We start from the raw sequence: 22,483 nt of genomic DNA, 5'->3' as shown, positions 1-22,483 counted from the left end.
AATGTTTTAAGCAATGTTCACAGAAAAATAGACTGCCAATTTACACATGCTGAACAAGAGGTAATTGTGTTTACCACCAAAATACTTAGGTTAGATAAAGAATGGACACCTCTGAGAGAGAGATACCGGCGTCCAGCTATGGAATGAATGAGTCCTAGGGATACAAGGGACAGCCAATGGAATGGAGTCAATCCTGTAATAATACTGTTGCATGCTTTCACATGATAGCTACACTTGTGCTGAAGTACAACATAATTTATAGACATATGGAATGACTGCAATGCATGCCTAAAACTAATACAACAAATGTGTAAACAATATTTCAATTAAAAATAGACATCCTTGGGGCGCCTGGGTGGCTCAGTCGGTTGAGCATCTGACTTCAGCTCAGGTCACGATCTCACGGTCCGTGAGTTCAAGCCCCGTGTCGGGCTCTGGACTGATGGCTCAGAGCCTGGAGCCTGCTTCTGATTCTGTCTCTCTCTCTCTCTGCCCCTCCCCCGTTCATGCTCTGTCACTCTCTGTCTCAAAAATAAATAAATGTTAAAAAAAATTTTTTTTTAATTAGACATCCTTTACACTATCTTTAATTTCTCCTTCTTTGCCAATAAACTATCATTCCTGGGGCGCGTGGGTGGCTTAGTCGGTTAAGCGTTCGACTTCAACTCAAGTCATGATCTTGCAGTCCATGAGTTTGAGCCCCGTGTCAGGCTGTCCTGAGAGCTCAGAGCCTGGAGCCTGCCTCAGATTCAGTGTCTCCCACTCTCTCCCCCCTCCCCAGCTCGGGCTCTCTCAAAAAAAGAAAAAAAGAAACATTAAAAATGAAAAATCATTCCTCATTTAGAATCTGTGAAATTCCAATTATACCAGATTCTCTAACATGACCATCTTGATGTGGAGAGCTTATCTGAAAAGTCACTAATATCTTTGATGACACATATGTGACAAGGTCAGAATGCAACTTACAGGGAGCTACACATCTGTTGTGAATTTACGGTGTGTATCCTTGGCTAATATTTCCAACGAAATGTGCTTTAGGGATAAGGATGGGTGAAATAATGTCCATCAATCATATAGGTCAATTTCCTATAGGACCATTATGCCTTCAATTACTAATTACCATCTCTTCAGAATTAAAAGAAAGCTGCGACAAGAAAATGTCTTTGAATTTGATGTAAGAGAAGACTATGGTGTTTTAAAGGGTTCACCTACCTTCTGGAATCCTCAGATTGGTTGTGGACAGGAGGATGGCAACCCACGATTTGGATGCACACCGCTAGTCCCAGAGGGAGGATATGGACCTTATTGTCAAATATTCTTTTATCAATATCAGCAGTCCACCTCTGCCAGGTCCAGACTGCAGCACCTGGGGGCAACACAATGCCTGATGCCTGGGTTCAGAACATGAGGAAGGCCAGCTGGTGGGGGGAGGGGGGGAAATCCAACAGGGCCTGGGGCAGTGAGGAAGATGGCCCCAGGACACCTCCCCACAGGGCAGGCTCTGGAGTTTACCTGCCAAAGAGGAGCACACTCTCCCTCAAGACATCCCTCCCCATGACAGAACATGAGGCTGAGCCTCACAATTCCAGAAGAAATGAGGGATACCCATCTTTTCAATTGCAATGGCCTCTGCAGAGCTTGGAGCCAGGGATGTTGGAGTCTTGGGGTCATGGAACTCTGTTGCCCATGATACAAGCCCTTTCTGCCCCAGCACTCAGAGCCACCTCATACATCCCCTCTCCCCTGGTGCATCTCACGCCGTCCACATACCTGGACCAGGTCTCTACTTTCCTCCTTGTACTTCCTCTTTGTCTCTGTTTCTCTCTAACCACATCTCTGTTTCTTCCTTTCACTCTCTAGGGAGTGGTGTAACATACAGTGCTAAGCTTGATTCTTATACATGTGAATATCCAATTTTCCCAGCACCAGTTATTCAAGAGACTACTCTTCTCCACTGTGTATTCTTGACTCCCTTGTCAAATACGAGGTGACTGTGCATGCATGGGTTTAGTTTGGGCTCTCAATTTCTGTTCCATTGTCTTGTGTGTGTGCTTATGCCAGTGACATAACTGATTTCTTTGTGTTAGAATGAAGCCTGAAATCAAGAAGTGTGATGCCTCCTGTTTTGTTCTTTCTTGCGTTGGCTACTTGGGGTCTTTTTGTGGTTCCAAATACATTTTAGGATATGATTTTCTAATTGCATAAAAATTGCATCGGAGTCTTGATAGAGATTGCACTGAATCTCTAGATGGCTTTGGGTAATATGGACATTGTATCTATATTAATTCCTCCAAAAGTTGGACATGGGATGGCTTTTCACTGACTTGTGTGTTCTCCTGTTTCTTTCACCCAAATTGAATTTCTTCCATTCCTGCACACAGGTTTTATAGTTTTCTGTAGAGAGATCTTTCACTTCCTTGGCTAAATTTATTCCTATAAATTTTATTGTTTTTGATGCTATTGTAAATGGGATTGTTTTCTTTACTTCTTCTCAGATAATTGGGTTAGTGTATAGGAATGCTACAGAATTTGATATGGTGACTTTCTATTTCAGAACTTTACTGCATTTCTTGATTAGATATTAACAGGTTCTATTACATTAAACTTTTTATTTCAGTCCTTTACATTATTTTTAAAAAACATGGTATTTGGGAATAGCTGACACACTATGTTACATTAGTTTCAGATGAACAACAGAGTGATTGGACAAATGTATACATTCTGCTATGCTAACACAGGTGTAGCTATCATCTGTCACCATGCATCACTACTCCAGTACCATTCTCTATGTCCCCTATGCTATATCTTCTATCTGTGATTTATTCATTGCATAACCAGAAGCCTGCATCACCCAATCCCCTTCACATATCTAGGGCATCCTTGTCTTGTAACCGATTTTAGTGGAAAATCTTTCACAATTTCACTATTGAGTATGATATTAGCTGTGGGCTTCACATACATGGCCTTTCTTATGTTGAGATGTTCCTGCTACACTGAATTTTAAAGAGTTTTTTAGCACAAATGGATACCGAATTTTCTCAGAACATTTTTTTCTGTGTCTATTGACATCATCACATGAGTTAACCTTTTATTTTTTTAAATGTTATTTATTTATTTTAGTTTAAATTTATTTATGTATTTCTTTAGTGTTTATTTTTTCAAGTTTTTATTTAAATTCCAGTTGGTTAACATACAGTGTAATGTTAGTTTCAGGTATAGAATGTAGTCATCCATCACTTACATACAACACTCAGTGATCCTCACTACTAGCGCCCTCCTTAGCCCATCATCCATTTAACCCATCCCCCTGCCCACCTCCCTTCTAGTAACCCTCCGTTTGCTATTTATAGTTAAGAGTCTTGTTTCTGGTTGATTTTTCTTTCATTCAGTCATGTGAGGGGTCACATTTATTGATTTGAATTTCTGAAACATCCTTCCTTTACAGGGAAAAAACCCTTCATCATGGTCAGTGATCCCTTTAATGAGCTGCTGAATTTGGTTTGCCTGTACATTATTGGGAATTATTCATCTAATTCCACCACGGGGATACTGGCCTATAGATTTCTGTTCAGGTAGTATCCTTTTCTGGCTTCCTACCAGGGTAATTCCAGTCTGATGAAATGAGTTTGGTGGTGTTCATTCCTTTTGAATCAGTGAGATGACTGCTATTAGTTCTTCTACAAACGTTTGGTCAACTTCACCAGTGAATCCACCTGTCCTGGGCTTTTCTTCCCTGGGAGAACTTCGATTACTGATTCAATTTACTTGCATTGGTTATCTTCTTGTATTGATACAGTCTTCCTTCAATGGGTCTGTGCAAACCTTCTATTTCTTCCTGGTACAGTCTTGGTAGGTTGTGTGTTTCTAAGAACCTATCCATTTCTTCTAGGCAGGCAGTTTGCTAGCATCTAATTTGGCCATAGTCGCCTCTTTGTCTCCTTTATGTTTCTCTGGTATAAGGCGTAACGTCTTCTCTTTTATTTATAATTCTTTTGAATTGGGTCTTCTCTTTGTCTTATCATAGTTTATGTATAGTCTTGACAATTTGGTTTCACTCTTCTGAAAGCCCACTGTTGGTCTTCTTCATATTTTCTATTGACTTCATGGTCTCAGTTTCATTGGTTTGCACTCTCATATGGATTACTTTCTCCCTTTTGAGAACATTGGACATAGATTGTTGTTTTTTTCTAGTTCTTTGAAGTCAAAGGTAGGTTGTTCATTTGAGTCCCAAATCTATCCTCCACGCATGCAAATCCAGTGGCTCATCAGAGAGCCTTCAATAGGTCTTTTCTGTCCTACTTCTCATTCTCAGAACTCTGAGAAATAGAACCAGAAAATTTATTTGAAGACACAATAGATGAAAACTTCCCTAATGCGGGGAAGGAAACAGATCCACAAGCAGGAAGCACAAAGAACCCCCAATATATTCAACAGAAGCAGATCCACACCAAGCCATATAGTAATTAAAACGCAAAATGTCGTGATCAAGACAAATTTTCACAGCAGGAAAACAAAAGACGACATTTGCCTACAAGGGAAACCCCATAAGGTTATCACTGGATGTTTTTCAGAAGAAACTTTGAAATCGTAAGTGACCAGCATGGTATGGTAAAGGTGCTGAATGGAAAACATCTGCAGCCAAAGAGAGTCTATCCAGCAAACTATCATTCAAATGGGAGGAGAGATCAAGAAGTTCCCAAATAAATACTAAGCGAGTTCACAACCAACAAACCACCCCTACAAAAAATGTTAAAGGGGACTCTTTAAGTGGAAAAGAAACACCTAAAGTGACAATATTAAAGTGAGAAACGCAAAAGCAATAAAAATGAGTACATCTGTAAAACATCAGTCAAGGTATTCAACGATATGAAAGGTTTAAAATAGGAACACTACATAGCTACAACACGGGGAGGAGAGGAGTAAAGAACTGGTTCAAACTTAAACAATTATCAACTTAATATAGGCTTCTATATGCAGAAGTGGTTAGGTGCAAACCTAATAATAACTACAAACCAAACACCACTAATAAATATGCAAAGTATAAAGACAAGAAATTTCAACTGTGAAATTGTGAATAAACCCAGCAAACCAAAAAAAGAGAAAGAGAAGAAAGGATCAGAAAAATTCAGAAACAATCAACATCAAGTAATAATAGGACAAGTATATGTCTATCAATTACTTTGAATGGTAACAGAATAAATGCTCAAATGAAAGGCACTGGGTGACAGATAGGGGCAACTGGATGGCTCGATCGCTTGAGATTTCGACTCTTGATTTCGGCTCAGGCTATGATCCCAGGATCATGGGATTGAGCCCCAATTGGGCTCTGCACTGAGCATGGAACTTGGTGAGGATTCATTCTAATTCTCATTCTCTCTCTCCCTCTCTCTCTCTCTTTGTCTCTCTCTTTCCCCATTCCCCCACCCCACCCTCCCATGCCTGTGCTCTCTCTCTTCATAATAAAAGGCACTGGGTGATACAATGAATAAAATATAGGACCCATCTATTTTCTACCTACCAAAGACTAATTATAGAATTAAAGTATCAAAAGAAAACTGCAGTAACCATACCTATATCAGACAAAATCGATTTAAAAATAAAACTATAACAAGAGACAAAGAAGGATACTGTACTAATAAAAGGTACAATCCGACAAAAAGAACAATTGTAAACATATATGCGCTCAACCTGAGAGCATCCAAATACACAAAACAGTCCAAAACTAAAGAATTGATAGTCATACAATCATAGTAGGGCACTTTAACACCCCAATGACATCAATGGAGACATCATTCCATCAGAAAATCAACAAGGAAGTAGTGACTTTGAATGATAGAGTAGACCAGATGGACTTAACTGATATATTTTAGACATTCCATCCTAAAACAGCACAATACACATTCTTTTCACGTGCACATGGAACATTCCCCACACTCGATAAAATATTAGATCATAAAACAACCCAAAACAAAATCAAACTGATTGATGTCATGCCATGTGTCTTTTCAGACCACAATGCTATGAAAGTAGAAGTCTACAAGAAAAAAAATCTGGAAAAGGCACAAAAACATGGAAGTTAAGTAACATGCTACTAAACAGTCAATGGCTCAACCAAGAAATCAAAGACAAAATCCAAAATGACATGGAAACAAATGAAAATGAAAACACAGCAATCCAAACTTCTGTAAAGCAGGAAAACTGGTTCTAACAGGGAAGTTAATAGCAATACAGGTCTGTCTGAGGAAAAAAAAAAAAAAAACCCTGAAGTAAACTCCATAACATTATAACTATAAAAGCAAGATGAACGACAAAAAACAAAGCCCCCAAACAGCAGAATGAAGAAAATAATTAATATCAGAGGAGAAATATGGGGCGCCTGGGTGTCTCAGTCGGTTAAGCATCCAACTTCGGCTCAGGTCATGATCTCGCGTTCCGTGAGTTCGAGCCCCGCGCCGGGCTCTGTGCTGACAGCTCAGAGCCTGGAGCCTGTTTCAGATTCAGTGTCTCCCTCTCTCTCTGACCCTCACCCATTCATGCTCTGTCTCTCCCTGTCTCAAAAATAAATAAATGCTAAAACAATTTTTTTTGAAACATCAGAGGAGAAATAAATGATATAGATATTAAAACTATGTACCCCATGCACCAAAAACGGATGAGGCAGTATGTGAAATCCTACCATAACGAGAGAGGGCAGGGTGACGGTGTGAAATACTCCAGAGCCAAGCTGGAATGGGGCGAGGTGAGAAGAACCTCCAGTGCAGAGAGACAGGGGCGAAAAATGAACCAAATCCCTCCCAGATGGTGGGCAATGTACACGCATGAACATCCTCCCGCTCCAAGTGGGAGTGCAAATATGACCAACTTCTTGCCCTAGCCCTAACCCTAACACTAACCCAAATCCCATCACCTAAACTTAACAGCTAACCATAACCATAACCCTAATACTGAACCCTGCCCCTATCCCTAGGCGTAATCCACCCTAACCATACCGAACGGTAAAATTAAACATAAACCGACTAACCCTAACCTTGACCCTAAACCTCTAACCCTAACCCTATACCTCTAACCCTAAAACTCTAACCCTAATGCTCTAACTCTACCCGCTAACCCTAAATTATAAAACCTAAAACTAACCCTAACCCTAACCCTAAAATTCTAACACTAACCCTAACGCTAACCCCTAACACAATCCCCTAACCCATAACCCTAACCCAAGTCCTAGAGCCAGACCTTACCTTATCCCTAAACCTAATGCATAACCCCAATGCATAAACCTAACTCTAACCCCTAACACTAACCCCTAACACCAACCCTAACCCTAACCCTAACCCCTAACACCAAACCCAATCCCAAACCCTAACCCAACGCACACGACACACAGGAATGGTGTCACCTCGGCATTGGTGAAGTCCCTGGACAGAACATTAACCCTAGTTAAGGATCTCTCTGGATGGGGACCCAATTCCTATCTCTGAGAGCACCACAAAGGGCCCAGAGCGGTGCAGGATTACTCAGCATGGAACATGGAACATCATCATGACATTTCCAATGCCTGCATGGAGCTGCACAAGGCAGTTGATGAGGCCCAACTGAAGATGGCACACACATAAGGCTGGCCCTGGCACACAAAGACTCAGCCTGAACAGCCTGCTCTGATGAGGCCTACACTCAATCCTCTGCGAAGACCACTACCCTGCTGGAGTTTCAGCGCTTGGAGCTTCCTGGGACCTAACCCTAACCTTAACTGTGACACTCACATACCGCTCAAACTAAACCTCACCCCAACTCTAAACCTAACCCTACACATGACCCGCACCCACGCATGGACCCTCATTCAGCCCTCCAGGGTGGTCACAGCACTGGTGTTGCTTTGGCCCTGGCAATGTCCCTGGACCGAACCTTAACCTTGGCTAAAGCTTTCCCCTAATGGGGACCCAATTCTTAAGTCTGAGGACATGATGGACATGGGGCCCAGAAGTGGAGGAGGATTACTTGGCATGGAACCTGGAACATCACCATGTCATTTCCAAAGACCAGAAGGAGCTCCACAGGGGACTTCTTGAGGTCTAACTGAGGAGTGGCCGTGGCACCCAAAACTCAGCCTGACTGGGACCCTCCTTAGACCCCTCTACTCAGCCCTGCGGGGAGACAACTGCCCTACTGGGGGTATAGTGCCAGGAATCTCCTGTGACCGAGCCCTAATCTTAACGGTGACCCACAGTATACACGTGAACCTAAACCTCACCTCATCTTTAACATTCACCCTATACCTGACTCGCACCATGCTTCACATCATCAATACAGGGAGATCACAGGACTGGTGTCACTTCAGGCCTGGATTTTTCCCTGGCCCAAACCGTAACCGTAGCTAAGGCTTTCTCCACATGGGGACCGAATTCCACACTCTGACAACAGCATGCACAATGGGTTGAGAAGCGGTACAGGATAATTCAGTGTGAAACGTGGAACATCACCACGTCACTTCCAAAGCACAGCTTCTGATGCACAGGAGGATTCCTGAGGCCTACTGAAGAGTGCAGATATAGGTGTGGGGCCTTGGAGTGCAAAGACTAATGCTGACCGGTACCCTCCCTTCTGCACTCCAGTCAGCCCTTCAGGGAGACAACTGCACTGCTGTAGGTTCAGGGCCTGGAAACTCCTGGGAACTAATCTTAACCCTAAACAGAACCGTAACACTAATCCTAAACCTAAACCTAACACGATCTCTCAACTAACTCTACACCAGACCCACACCCACCCATGTGCCCACATTTCAGCCCTCCATGGAATTCACGAGAATGGTGTCGCATCGGCACTGGCGACGTCCCTGGACCGAACCCTAACCCTAGCTAAGCCTCTCTCCCCATGGGGACCCAATTCCAACGTCTGACAACAGCACGCACACGGGTTCGAGAATCGCTGCAGAAATACTCAGCATGGAACGTGGAACATTACCATGTCATTTTCAAAGCACGACTGCAGCTGCACGAGAGGATTCCTGAGGCCTACCCGAAGGATGGGCCATACATTTGTCTGGCCTTGGAACCCAAAGACTAATCCTGACCGGCACCCTCCCTTGTGTACTCCACTCAAACCTTCGGGGAGATAACGCCTCTGCTGTGCGGTCAGTACCTTGAGCCTCCTGGGACCTAACCCTAACTCCAACCCTAACCCTGACCAGAACCCTCAACCGAAACCTAACCCTATCACACTAACTCTAAACCAGACCCACAGCCACGCATGTGCCCTCACTTCAGCCCTCCATGGATTCACAACACTGGTGTCACTTGAGCCCTGGCGACGTCCCTGGACTGAACCCTAACCCTACCTGAGGCAAACTCCCCATGGGCACCTAATTCCAAAGTCTGACAACAGCATACACACGGGTTAGAGAATCAGTGCAGAAATACTTGGCATGGAACATAGAACATCACCATGTCATTTCCAAAGCGCAACTACAGCTACAACAGAGGATTTCTTAGTCCTACACGAAGAGCATTCCATACACTTGTCTGTACTTTGAACCCAAAGACAAATCCATACTGGAAACCTCCCTTTTGTACTCCACTAGCCCTTAGGGGAGACAATTTCTCTGTTGTGGTGTCAGTGCCTGGAGCCTCCTGGGACCTAACCCTAACCCTAAACATAACCCTCACCCTAAACCTAACCCTATCTATCTCACTACATCTACACCAGATGCACAGCCACGGATGTGCCTGCACTACAACCCTTCATGGAATTCACAACACTGGTGTCGCTTTGGCCCTGTTGACATCTCTGGACTGAACCCGAACCCTAGTTAAGGCTCTCCCCCCATGGGAACCCAATTCCAAAGTCTGACAAAGCACACACACGGGTTCAAGAATCGGTGCAGAAATACTCAGCATGGAACACAGAATATCACCAGGTTATTTCCAAAGCGCGACTGCGCCTGCACGAGAAGATTCCTAAGACCTACAGAAGGGTGGCCCATACATTTGTCTGGCCTTGAAACCCAAAGACTAATCTAGACTGGCACCCTCCCTTGTGTCCTCCACTCAGCCGTTCAGGGAGACACTCCTCTGCTTTGAGGTCAGAGCCTGGAGCCTCTTGGGACCTAACCCTAACCCTAACTGTAACCATAACCATAACCCTCGCCCTACACCTACCACTATCTCTAACCTTAACCCTACACTTGACCCGCATCCTCACATGGGCACTCAATTCAGCCCTCGAGGGAGATCACCAAATTGGAGTCAGTTCGGCCCTGGCGACATCCCTGAACTGAACCCTAACTCTAGCTAAGGCTCTCTAACCATGGGGACCCAATTCCACAGTCTGACAACAGCACGCACACGGGTTCGAGAATCGCTGTGAAAATAATTGGCATTGAACGTGGAACATCACCATGTCACTACCAAAGCGAGTCTGCAGCTACACGAGAGGATTTCTGAGGCCTGCCCAAAGGGTACACCATATTATAGACTGGCCGTGGAAGCCAAAGACTAATCCTGACCAGCACCCTCCCTTGTGTCCTCAACTCAGACCTTCGGGGAGACAACTGCACTGCTGTGGGTTCAGCGCCTGGAGCCTCCTGGGGCCTAACCCTAACCCTAACCATAACCCTAACCATAACCCACAACCAAACCCTAACCCTATCTCCAAACCTAACCCTACATTTGACCCGCGCCATCACATGGGCCAGCACTTCAGCCCTCGGGGGAGATCAGGAGTCTGGAGTCGCTTCGGCACTGGTGACGTCCTGGACTGAACCCTAACCCTAGCTAAGTCTCTCTCCCCATGGGGACCCAACACCAGAGTCTGATAACACCACGCACAAATGTCCAGAAGCGGTGCAAGATCACTTGGCATAGGACCTGAAACATCACAATGTCATTTCCAAGTCCCACTGCAGCTGCCCGAGAGGATTCCTGAGGCCTACCCAAAGGGTGTCCCATACATTTGTCTGGCCTTGGAACCCAAAGACTAATCCTGACCAGCACACTCCCTTTTGCACTCCACTCAACCCTTCGGGGAGACAACTGCTCTGCTGTGAGGTCAGTGCCTAGAGCTTCTTGGGACCTAACCCTAACCCTAAGCATAACCTTCAACCTACACCTAACCCTATCTCGAACCCTAAACCTACACTTGACCCACACCATCATATGGGCCCTAACTTCAGCCCTCGAGGGAAATCACGAGACTGGAGTCGCTTCAGCCCTGGTGATATCCCTGGACAGAAAACTAACCCTAGCTAAGGCTCTCTCCCATGAGGACCCAATACCAAACTCTGACAACACCACACCCCTGGGGTTCAGACACAGTGCAAAATCACTCGGCATTGAACCTGGAACATCACCATGTCCTTTCCAAGGCCCGGCTGCAGCTGCCCGAGAGGATTCCTGAGGCCTACCCGACGAGTGGCCCATGCACTTGTCTGATTAGATCACTAATACCTTTAAATATCAATGCTTTAAATATACCAATTAAAAAAGATTGTGAAAGTGGATAAAGGAACATGATCCAACCTTGTCATCTACAAGAAATCCACTTTATTTTTTTTTTAACGTTTATTTATTTTTGAGACAGAGAGAGACAGCGCATGAATGGGAGAGGGGGAGAGAGAGAGGGAGACACAGAATCGGAAGCAGGCTCCAGGCTCTGAGCCATCAGCCCAGAGCCCGACGCGGGGCTCAAACTCACGGACCACGAGATCGTGACCTGAGCCGAAGTTGGACGCCCAACCGACTGAGCCACCCAGGCGCCCCAAGAAATCCACTTTAAACATAACAATTCATAGACTAGAAGTACAGGGATGGAAATTTCTACCATGCCAACACTAATAAAAAAATAAGCTGACATAGATCTATTAATTTCAGACAAAGCAGATAATCAGAACAAGGAAGATATTAAGAGATAAGACAGGACACAAGTAATGATAAAAGGGTCAATTTTCCAAGAAGGCATAACAGTCTAAATGTGTACAAGCAAACCAGTGTCAAAATGTATGAGACAAAAACTCATAGACCTGAGAGGAATAATATACAAATCAATGATTATGGCTGGAGATACCAACATTCCTTTCATTAACTGATAGATAATGCAGGCAGGCAGAGAAATGCAGTATCTTTTGATGATTAAAACTGGATGATACAAACCATAAGAACTGTTGGCAGCCAGACTTCCTGTTACATGGAACTTAAATACGCAGGAGAAAAAATCATTACACAGAGACGGCAGAGGTGAAAGAGGAAGAGAATATCTCTATGTGCTAGGGTTCTGTTTCCACCTGCTCCAGGGACTCAGACACACTCTTGTCTTTAGATGCCATAAGACATCCTAGCAATCTTGTAACAAAGAGCTTTGTTAGACTAAACTGCCTCTAAAATACCAATAACTGCTATACATGGTCTCTTGTCAAGTGTGGGGTCTTATGCTCATCAAATGGCAACCAAGTATTCACTCGCAGCCTATTTGCATTAAGTACTATGCTGGACACTGTAGAAGATACAGAAAGAATATCATAGCCAATTTCCTCAAAACAATATACCTTTGAAGCTAAAGTTAACATCCAAAAAAAAAAAAAAACAAAACAAGATAAGCTACATCATGAGCTGCAGACGACTCATTTAAGAATTTAAGCAGAAAACAGAAATGAAATTGGTGCCTAGAAGGGGTACAGAGTTCAAAGGAAATTTGTATGGATTTGTGCCACAGTTAGACAATTAGTAATGGCAATACACCATAGAGAGAAGGCCGAATATCGAGAATGGGAAAGCAAGAGATTAGCTGATATTTTGGGTCTAGACTAGAAGACAGATCGGTCACCAAGAAGGTATACACGGTCCAAACACAACAAGCTAATAATTCGTATGGAACAGGCACTGTACTGAGTTATTTAAATGCATTACTTTATGTAATACTCAAACCCTCTGAGGTAGATCCTGTTATCCCCATTATATAAATCAGGCAAACAAAGTGTAGAGAAAATAGGTAACATGAGCCACCTGTAAATGCCTGAGATGAGCCTCAGACCTGGTCATTTTGTCTTCAAATCCCAAGCTCTTAACCACTGTATTATATTACTTTACACTGACATCTCATATACATACTACACCAAAGGACAGACACAAACAGCCAAGGTATGCACAGACATATCTAACCCAAGGAGTTTCTACATCAAAGACTTTCCGGTAAAAATGTGTTCAGTTGGGTTGTGGAAATAGTGACTGTGCATGTGTATCATATATTCGAAAAGGGTTTTGTTGGGCAGCAACTCTGGGTCAATCAGTCTGTTGGAGCAAAGATTAATTAAACAAGGTCCCTTCCCTGAAGGAGCTTACAGTCTAGTAAGAAATGCATCTAACTCTATATAATGTACCAAGTACTATAACAGAGGTAGTGCTGGGGAATTGTAAGGGCAAACTAGGGCAATAATAAACACTAAGGAAGAATCATGTTGAAAGTGTTAATAAGCACCTGGAGGCCAGAGAATAGCTCAAAATCTAATAGCAATATCTGGTGGGAACACACTTAAGATCAAGACCAGGTGCCAGTGAAATTTCCATTAACTAAGAATGGGAAATCGATAGGAGGAATCAGACACAAAAATGATCAGAAAGTAAGACTGAAGTAAAACTGCTAAATACCAAATGAGAATAGAAATTAAAAAGTCATGCAAAATAGGCTTCCAAAGTGCAAAACAGTTCAGCACAACTAGTTTAAGTAGCAACTGCCCTAACAGTGGGTCTAAAGACCTAACAGTGTTTTGAAATTAGCTAAGTTCCCAGTCCCACTTGGGCTTTCTCTGTCCATGCTGAGGAATAGTGCTTTTCGATGCAATTTCTACCTGAATTCTGTCCCAAGAATGGACGAGGGCAGAGGGTAGGTTGATTACCACTGATAAAAAGCCACTCTGAGCTAGAGTATAGAAGTGGGAAACTAGATTCCAGGTTTCATCTTTGGACACAGTCTAACAAGAACACAAGTCAGCTATGTTTATGGTGAGTTGAAAATTTGTATGCACACTAAACTTCTTCATCTCTTTGACTAACACATAATGGTGGTGGTGAACATGAGTGATTAAGGTCACCTGGAATGGAAAGAAACATATGAAAAATATGGTGGATTCTGGAAGACTGGAAGATACAGGCAGTAACAAGACTTGCTTTGGAGTCTCAAAACACCAATGAACTTTTTCATTTCATTCAGTGGCCCAACCTTTTAGATGATCAGGTTGAAAGAACAGGTGGATACATAAACCAAATTGCCAATGTGGAATGATTCTCATGACATTGTATTATATTATGTTATTCATATTTAATCTCAGACTGATGAACCAGTGGCATTTTGGGCAGGTATATCTGGGAAATATGGCTGAATATATTGATTCCTATAATTGTTTTTAATAATGGGGAATCCCTGAAATGGAAGATGAGAACATTTGAATCAGGAACCTTTGGTGGCAGAAAGCAGCCTTTTATCATGGATTAAGGTCTGGAGGAGATTCCCAGGGAGATGGAGTATCAACCACAAAAATCCAGGACAGATGTAGGAAGGTTGCTATAATCTATTGAAATTGCTGCTTACAACAGCCTTGGTTTGGGGAACTTATATTAGAAATATTATGTTCTACTTTATCCCAGGATAAAATAATATCTATTCCTAGATATTATGACTTTAGGCAGAGGAGTGGGTGACATGGGTAAGAGACCTGTGATCAAAAAGTCAGAGTAGGTCATGAAAGGATGAAGTGGTCCACAAAATTATAGAGTCATTAGGATGACTCTAAAGTATGAAGCTGCTGATGTCTGATCAGCACTGAACTATTACCAAATGCTTTTCCACATTTATCACATTTAAAGGGCTTTTCTCCAGTATGAATTCTCTGATGTTGAATAAGGTGAGTGCTCTGGCTAAAAGCTTTACCACATTCATTACATTCATAGGGCTTCTCTCCAGTATGAATTCGCTGTTTAGTAAGAGAGGAGTTTTCAGGGAAGCCTTTCCTTTCCCACATTCACAGCACGTATAGGGTTTTTCTTCATTGTGAATCCTTTGATGTTGTGTAAAAGCTGACTGGGCAGTGAATGCTTTTCTACATTCATTACATTTATAAGGCTTTTCCCCAGTATGATTTCTCTGATGCCGGATAAGGTGTGTACTTCGTCTGAATTCCTTCTCACAATCGTTACATTTATAGGGTTTCACTCCAGTGTGAATTCTCTGATGTTGTGTAAGTGATGAGATATCCGTGAAGGACTTCCCGTAAATAATACATTCATAGGGTTTCTCTCCACTATGAATTCTTTGATGTTGAATAAATGATGAGTAGTCACTGAAGACTTTCCCACATTCATCACATTTATAAGGTTTCTCCCAGTATGAATTCTCTGATGCTGAGTAAGATATGAATTTACAGTGAATGCTTTTCCACAGACTTTACATTTCTAGGATTTTTCTCCAGTATGAGTTTGCTGATGTTCAGTAAGAGATGAACTCTGGCGAAATGCTTTTCCACAGTCATCACATTTATAAGGTTTCTCACCAGTATGAATTCTCTGATGACGAAAAAAAGTTTGGTCACTAAAATGTTTTCCACATTCACTACAAGTTTTCTTTTTAGAATTTCTTTGCCTTTTAATTGGAGATAAGTTCCATTTGACACTTTACCCAAATGGATCAAATCTCAAATTCACTGAAATTATGCCTATTTTCCTGAAGGGCTATTTCTTCATGGGCAACTACTACTTGCTGAAAACCAGTGGTTTGAGCAAGACATTTTTTTGAAATTTTGCCTATAGTGTCTTCCCTTTGCTTTTCTACTTTAGCCTCACATTCACAGCCTTCTTCAAATAAACATCATGGGGACACATCCCTTCTGAGCCTTTTCATGATGACAGTGATGGAGCTGCTCACTCAAAAGCATATTCTAATGGTCTTCTCTTTGGTATCTTCTCTGGTCTTCAAATCTGAAAAGAATAAAAATTATAAAAACACCTTATCTGTGTTGGGATAAGGGAAACTGCACTCTGGAGAAAGAAAACAACTGTTAAAGTTCATGCACATTAGAATACACAGTTTTATAATCTGGGAAAATAATAAGAGTCAGTGCAGTAGAAATAAATAGAGGTAGGAGTGGTAGGAAAGAGCCTGGCCCAATAGGAAATTTTACAAAGACTCTTGAAGCTGGGGGGAAAAGGCTTTAAAGACAGAAGATGATTTTAAAGATGAACAAGTTTAGAACTAGAGAGATTATGTGATTACCCTAAAGATACAGAGGTTATTAATGGAATGGTGACAAACAGAACTTAGGCTTTGTCCACTATACACCATAGTAATCTAAGACTAAACAGAGCTTAAATGACAGAATGGACAAGGACCTAGTCAAAACACAAATAATGAACGTGATGTGTGGCAATATCAGAAAATGAGCAATCTAAGGGCGCCTGGGTGGCTCAGCTGGTTGAGCATCCGACTTCAGCTCAGGTCATGATCTCACAGCTCATGGGCTCGAGCCCCGGGTCAGGCTCTGTGCTGACAGCTCAGAGCCTGGAGCCTGCTTTGGATTCTGTGTCTCCTTCTCTCTCTGTCCTTCCCCATCTCTCTCTCTCCTTCAAAAATAAATAGACATTTTTAAAAAAAAAATTTTTAAAGAAAGAAAATGAACAAGAAGAAATGGCAGAGTGACAGGCCATAGAGAGAAGCTACCGAGGACTGTAAAAACAGCATGTGGAAAAGCAACGTAGAAAGGAGTAACCGATGATAGGTCAAAAATCTGAACAGTGGAACAGAGGAACATAAGGCATTAGGGAGAGCTCCTTGGACAACACTGTAGAGATTCCACTCTTGTACCCAATCACTCCTGAACTGCACATACAGATTTATCCTTCATCGAATGAGCGCCTCTAGAGACCTCAGATCTCACAGGATCTCCAAAACTCTCTCTTGGGCAAAAATTGATTTTAGAAACTGAGAAATCTGCTCATGGTGGGGGGTGGGGCAAAATATATAACAAAGTCAGTGCTGTGGTTACTTAAATGTAATATTTTGAAATTTCTAGAACACTAGTACTAGCAACTTTGAAAACATTTAAGCGGAGTCTCCCAACAGTCCTTATGTTGGAGGACAAAGACTTACTGAATCCTCCAGTCAACAGAAAAGACAAAATAAATACCAGAGAAGACACGGAGACTCGGAGGTGTTTTCAGCGTGGCTGGGAAAGGCAGGTCTGTATTATAAAGGTGACCTCAGGTCAGGGTCAACGTTTGGGTAGAAATACTAACGAGAGGGAGGCGTTCTGGTACAAGAGAAATGCTGAGGTAAGGCAATACAGAACTGTTCCTCTTTCCTTTTGAACAAATAGAAGGAATCTCTGAGAATCCCAAATGAATGCTCACTTAAATTGTGGAAGCCCATACTTTGCTTCCTTAATTAAACAACGATTTACCTACTCAAATAATTTTCAGCAAGTGTTAAGAAAACCTCGTAAAGCTGTAAGGTTAAAGGTAGGTTGAGTGTAAGGATAAAGGTAAGTACTCCACAAGTCCTCCAAAGAAACAACTATTTCAGGTTAAATCTGGGGTCTCCAAGCAAACATCTTAGCGGACTCACAATCCGGGGTCCGGGGTGCAGGCCCAAGATTGAAGTTCGGCCCGTTGCACCAAAGCTGCTGTCAAACAGTAAGAAACTCAGGCTCCGTTCAGGTTTCCCTTTAAGCAATTCTCTCCTGGAAATTCCTTTCCCCTTCCGCCTCTCCTCTTCCTCTGCGCTGGGGGCGCTCTGGGCCTCCGGAATCCGGGGGTCCGGTTCCCCGTCAGGCCACAGCTCGGAGAGCCCGCGGCTCCTGGCCCGAGCGAAGATACGAGAGCAGGGCCCGGCTCCCTGCGCCGCGTCCCCCATGACGCACTGACCCCACGAGAAACCACGTTCCAGCCAGACCTCCCGGGACAGCGGCGATCAGCCCGCAACTCCCCGGCGGCTCGGCAGCTGCATCCAAAACGGCGCGACGGCGAACTACCACTCCCAGAAGGCCTGGGACAGCGTCCGCTGGAAATCTCGGCCCCTCTGGAACCCGCCCACGGAGCTGAGCGGAGGAGGCGGGGCCCGAGGTGTCTCAGCCAATCAGAGACGCTCACGGGGAATCTCCATGGTAACCACCAACCGCCCAGAACTCCCTCCCACGCGGTCTGGGGTCGCTGAATAAGCGCCGGGCCTGAGTTCCGACTGCTGGTCTAACCACACTGTGCTCAGACAGCGGCCTCATCGCGGGAGGACAGTATAGGAAAATTACAGACACTAGGGCACTCTGGTCCCTTGGTAAAAAGACAGTTTGAGACAATCAGGCACATTAGATAACATTAAGGAATTATTGTGAGTGAACATCACATGTGCTATTTCTCAGCAGACCCTGCAAAAAACCACCTAGAGGTCGGCTGTGCATGTATCTTAAATGTACAGCTTGGTGAACTATGTCAAAATGAACACACCTATATTAACTACCACCTGGATCCAAAAAAAAAAAAAAAAAAACGAAGAATATTACCATCACTCCAAAAGACCCCTTCCTAATTACCACCTCAATCAAAAGTAAACACTGTCTGCCTTCCAACTCTATGGATTCATTTTGTCTGCTTTTGAACTTTGTAGAGATGACATCACAATATGTCTTGGGTTTTTTGTTTTGTTTTGTTTTGTTTTGTTTTGCATTTGACTTCTTTCACTCAACACAATTGTTAGGTCTCATCTGAGTTGTCGCATATATCAGTAATTGGGCGTTTGTGTGGTAAAGTCATGTTCTATTGTAAAAATATACCACAATATTTTTAAGCATTTTATGTTGGTGGACGTTTGGATGATAGATTTTTGACTATTCCAAGTGGTAATGCTTTGAACATACTTTTGGGCAAAAATATGCAAGCATTTTCACCGGGCATATATCTGGGAGTGGAATTGCTAGCTGATAGGATGTGCCTTCTCACTAACACTCGGGCATCTCACTCTTTCCAGTATTAATCATTCTGAGAGGTGTGTAATGCTATCTCACTCGGGTCTTTATGTTCATTTCCCTGATAACAAATAAAGCTTTTTCATATATTTATTGACCATTAGGATTTCCTACTTGATTTACAGGAGTTCTTTATATGTTCTGGATATGAGTCCTTTGATTATCACTTACTTGCCTTGCAAATATTTTTTCCCATGATATGACTTGACTTCTCACTGTCTTAATGGTGTGTTTTGGTGGGTTAGGGTTCTCAATTTTAATGGAATCTAACTGATTAGTATTTTACTTTAGGGGGGTGATTTCTGTGCCCTATATAAGAAATATTTTTCTGACCCAAGGTGATGAAGATTTTACTACATATAGATACTAGAATCTTCCTTATTTTACCCTCTACATTTAGATTTTAAATCCCGCTAAAAAAAACTTTTTTTTTTTTGCATGTGTTGTGAGGCAAAAATCAGGTTTCTTTGGGGAAATACAATTTACCCGGGACCGTGTGTTAAAATATTAATCTTTCCACCGTGACTGTGCAATGCCATCTTTGTCAAAAGCAGGTGACTTCCGGGGCGCCTGGGTGGCGCAGTCGGTTAAGCGTCCGACTTCAGCCAGGTCACGATCTCGCGGTCCGTGAGTTCGAGCCCCGCGTCAGGCTCTGGGCTGATGGCTCAGAGCCTGGAGCCTGTTTCCGATTCTGTGTCTCCCTCTCTCTCTGCCCCTCCCCCGTTCATGCTCTGTGTCTCTCTGTCCCAAAAATAAATAAAAAACGTTGAAAAAAATTTAAAAAAAAAAAAAAAAAAAAAAGCAGGTGACTTCCATCTGTTACATTGGTCTCTTTTAGGAGTCAGCAAACTTTTTTAAAGGGCCAGGTGTGAACTACTTCAGACTTTGCAGACCACACGATCTCTATCACAACTATTCCACTCTGCGGTCGTAGCATGAAAGCAGCCATAGAAAGTACATAAACAAATGGACATGGCTGTGTTACAACCAGTAAGACTTTACTTATGGCCACTGACATTTGAATGTCATATAATTTTCATGTGTCGTGAAATACTCTTCTTTTTATTATTTTCAACCATTTAAAAATGTAAAAACCATTCTTAGTTTGTGGTCCACACAAAAGCATAGAGTAGGCCAGACTCGGCCCATGGGCAGGCCAATGTTTACTGACCCCTGGTCTCTTTATTTCTCCACGAACCAATAACATACTATGCTAATCAGGCTTTACTGTAAGTCTTGATATCTGATGGGGTAATTTCTCCCATTTTTCTTTTAAAACATATCTTGGCCTTTCATAGCCCTTTGCCTTTCCATATTGCATGTTAGAATTAGTTTGCTGATTTCCACCTCCAAAAAAGCCTACTATAGTTTTAGTGAGGTAACTAGGGGTTGGAGGAGCAACTTGAGGAGAAACGAGTTGCTTGAAAGCTAGTTTTCAGAAGGGAATGCAGTGCAATGTATCCCATTTTATCATCTCCTTACGAAACCTTATGTCAAATATAAAAACCACCTGGACCTTTGGAGATGAGCTCACTCTAAGGCTAAGAGGAGGACAAGGGGCCAAGGATGGGGGGAGCAGAGACACATTCTGGCTGTGTACAGGGGCATGACACAGAGGCCACTGTCTGCTTTGCTACAGGGTTGGGGGAGACCCTGGACGGTGTCAGCTGCACTGTCAGTGGGAGTGTTCCTTTCTCGTGTACCACAAGCCATGCTCAGTGTGGCATATACCTCCCCTCTCTGATAGTGGAGAAGCAAAAACTGATGAAGAGAGGGGTTGGTTTAATTGGCCCTCCAAGCCCTCTTGGCCTCTGTGACCATTTTTTTCCTTCAACAGCCTCATAAAATCACATAATTTGAGTCCCCATAGCTCCAAAACAGGTAAGATTGCCAGCAGACATGGTCATCAGTTCTCACCCCTCCCTCCAAATAGCCACATAGATGTCATTGCCTTCACCCCACCTCTCCAGGGACAGCTCCTGTCAGGAGCTCCCTCAGCACAGCTCCCCAGGCAGGGGCACAAGGCTGAGGCTGATTGTGCACTCACAATGGGGCCCTTCCTCTGTAACCTCTGACCTATGGGTGGCCTCCAACCCAGGAGGCACAGCATGGGGAACCGACCCTCCACCCTCCCCATGGAAATATATTCTGTACTACCATTCACTGCCCCTGGTTCTGCCCAGCACAGGACAGATAGGGTTCAGAAAAGACTTTAGATTTTGAAGTGAGACCAAATCCTATTTGAATGTTGGTTCTGCACTTCTCTCCTCAGAAATCTTCTCTGAACCTTGACCTTCTCATCTACAACAGACAGAACAACAATTACCTTGCAACCATGAGGGCACACAGTTGCCCTGCGGGCACTGTGGCAGTGACAGGTCAGCAGGTGCAAGGACCAGGAGCCTCCAGGTCCAGAAAGCAGTCCTAGGAACCTTGAATTGCATGGTGGGGACACACTTCTTGCCATTCTCCCAAATTTCAGTTAAAGTTTGGTGTATGCTGTAGCAGGGGCACAGATGCCCTGGGGAGGGAAATGTAAGCATGCAGAGTCACAAACCCAGGAAAGAGGGCTCCCAGGGGAGACTGTTCCATACTTTCCTGGTGAATTGGTTCTGGACCCAATTACAGTGTTGGGGGGAGGGGGGCAGAGTTTCTCCCACACAATTTCCACCAAGCAATTCTCCGTAGTAACAGCTGTGTGTCCCACAACTTAATTCTGACACAATCTCCCTAGAAGTAGTGTCACTTCCTACAGGTTAAGGGCTCAGTCCTACAGGACTCCTCCCACCCTACTCCAGACACCAACCACAAGTACTCCAGTACTGCAGAGGCCTCACCACCCCATCTCCTCCGGCCTCCTCCTAACCTGCTTAGCTTCCCCCGGTGACCCCCTCAGGCTCTGGCTGTTCCCTCTGCCTGGGAGCCACTCTTCACAGATAGCCACCTGGCTGGCTCCACTCTTTCAGGCCTTTGCACAAATGCCTTCTTTTCAGTGGGGGCTCCAGAGTCTAGGCTGTGTCTGACACATAGTAGGTGCTCAACAAACATTAGTTGAAGGAGTGAATGTGTGGGTTGGATCAAGGAGTCCTCTGTCCCCAGAGGAACTTGGTTTGGAGTCCCGACAATACTGGGCATCACCATTCACAAGTAGTAACAAGAACAAAACTCTGCCAATTCAGTAAGTGAAAATGAAGTCTTTTTGTTATAATTTGTCTTTCTTTAATTACAAGTTTTTTGAAGATATTTTCATGTGTTGTTGCATGTTCATTCATTTAAGAAACATTTGGGGTGCCAGTGACTTGTTTTCTGGGTCCTTCATCAAGTTTGGACCATGTTGTCTGCCATCTCTTTGGGGCACAAACCCTCACAAAGGGTTTAGATGTGTAATTCTGGAACATACACTGCAAATGATTTTGTAATTTACATTTTATCTTTTTTGTTCGTGATTTTTAATGAATAATTTTAATTGTTACAAATGCATGTCAAAAATAACTTTTT

At 43.3% G+C, this 22,483-nt stretch overlaps 1 long non-coding RNA gene across 1 annotated transcript; it reads right to left on the bottom strand.

The window, feature by feature from the left end:
• Window positions 1-14,257: 14,257 nt before the first annotated feature.
• On the bottom strand, window positions 14,258-18,013 carry LOC132687143 (uncharacterized). Its single transcript, XR_009613964.3, has 2 exons — window positions 17,593-18,013; window positions 14,258-15,950 (listed from the first exon to the last, which is right to left on the bottom strand). It is a non-coding gene; the product is annotated as an uncharacterized LOC132687143 (long non-coding RNA).
• Window positions 18,014-22,483: the final 4,470 nt, after the last annotated feature.

This window comes from Panthera onca, chromosome E1, assembly GCF_046562875.1.
Source record: "Panthera onca isolate mPanOnc1 chromosome E1, mPanOnc1 haplotype 2, whole genome shotgun sequence".
NCBI lineage: Eukaryota > Metazoa > Chordata > Mammalia > Carnivora > Felidae > Panthera > Panthera onca.
Note: the sequence above shows the minus strand (reverse complement) of the source record. Positions and strands in the feature narration are given on the sequence as shown.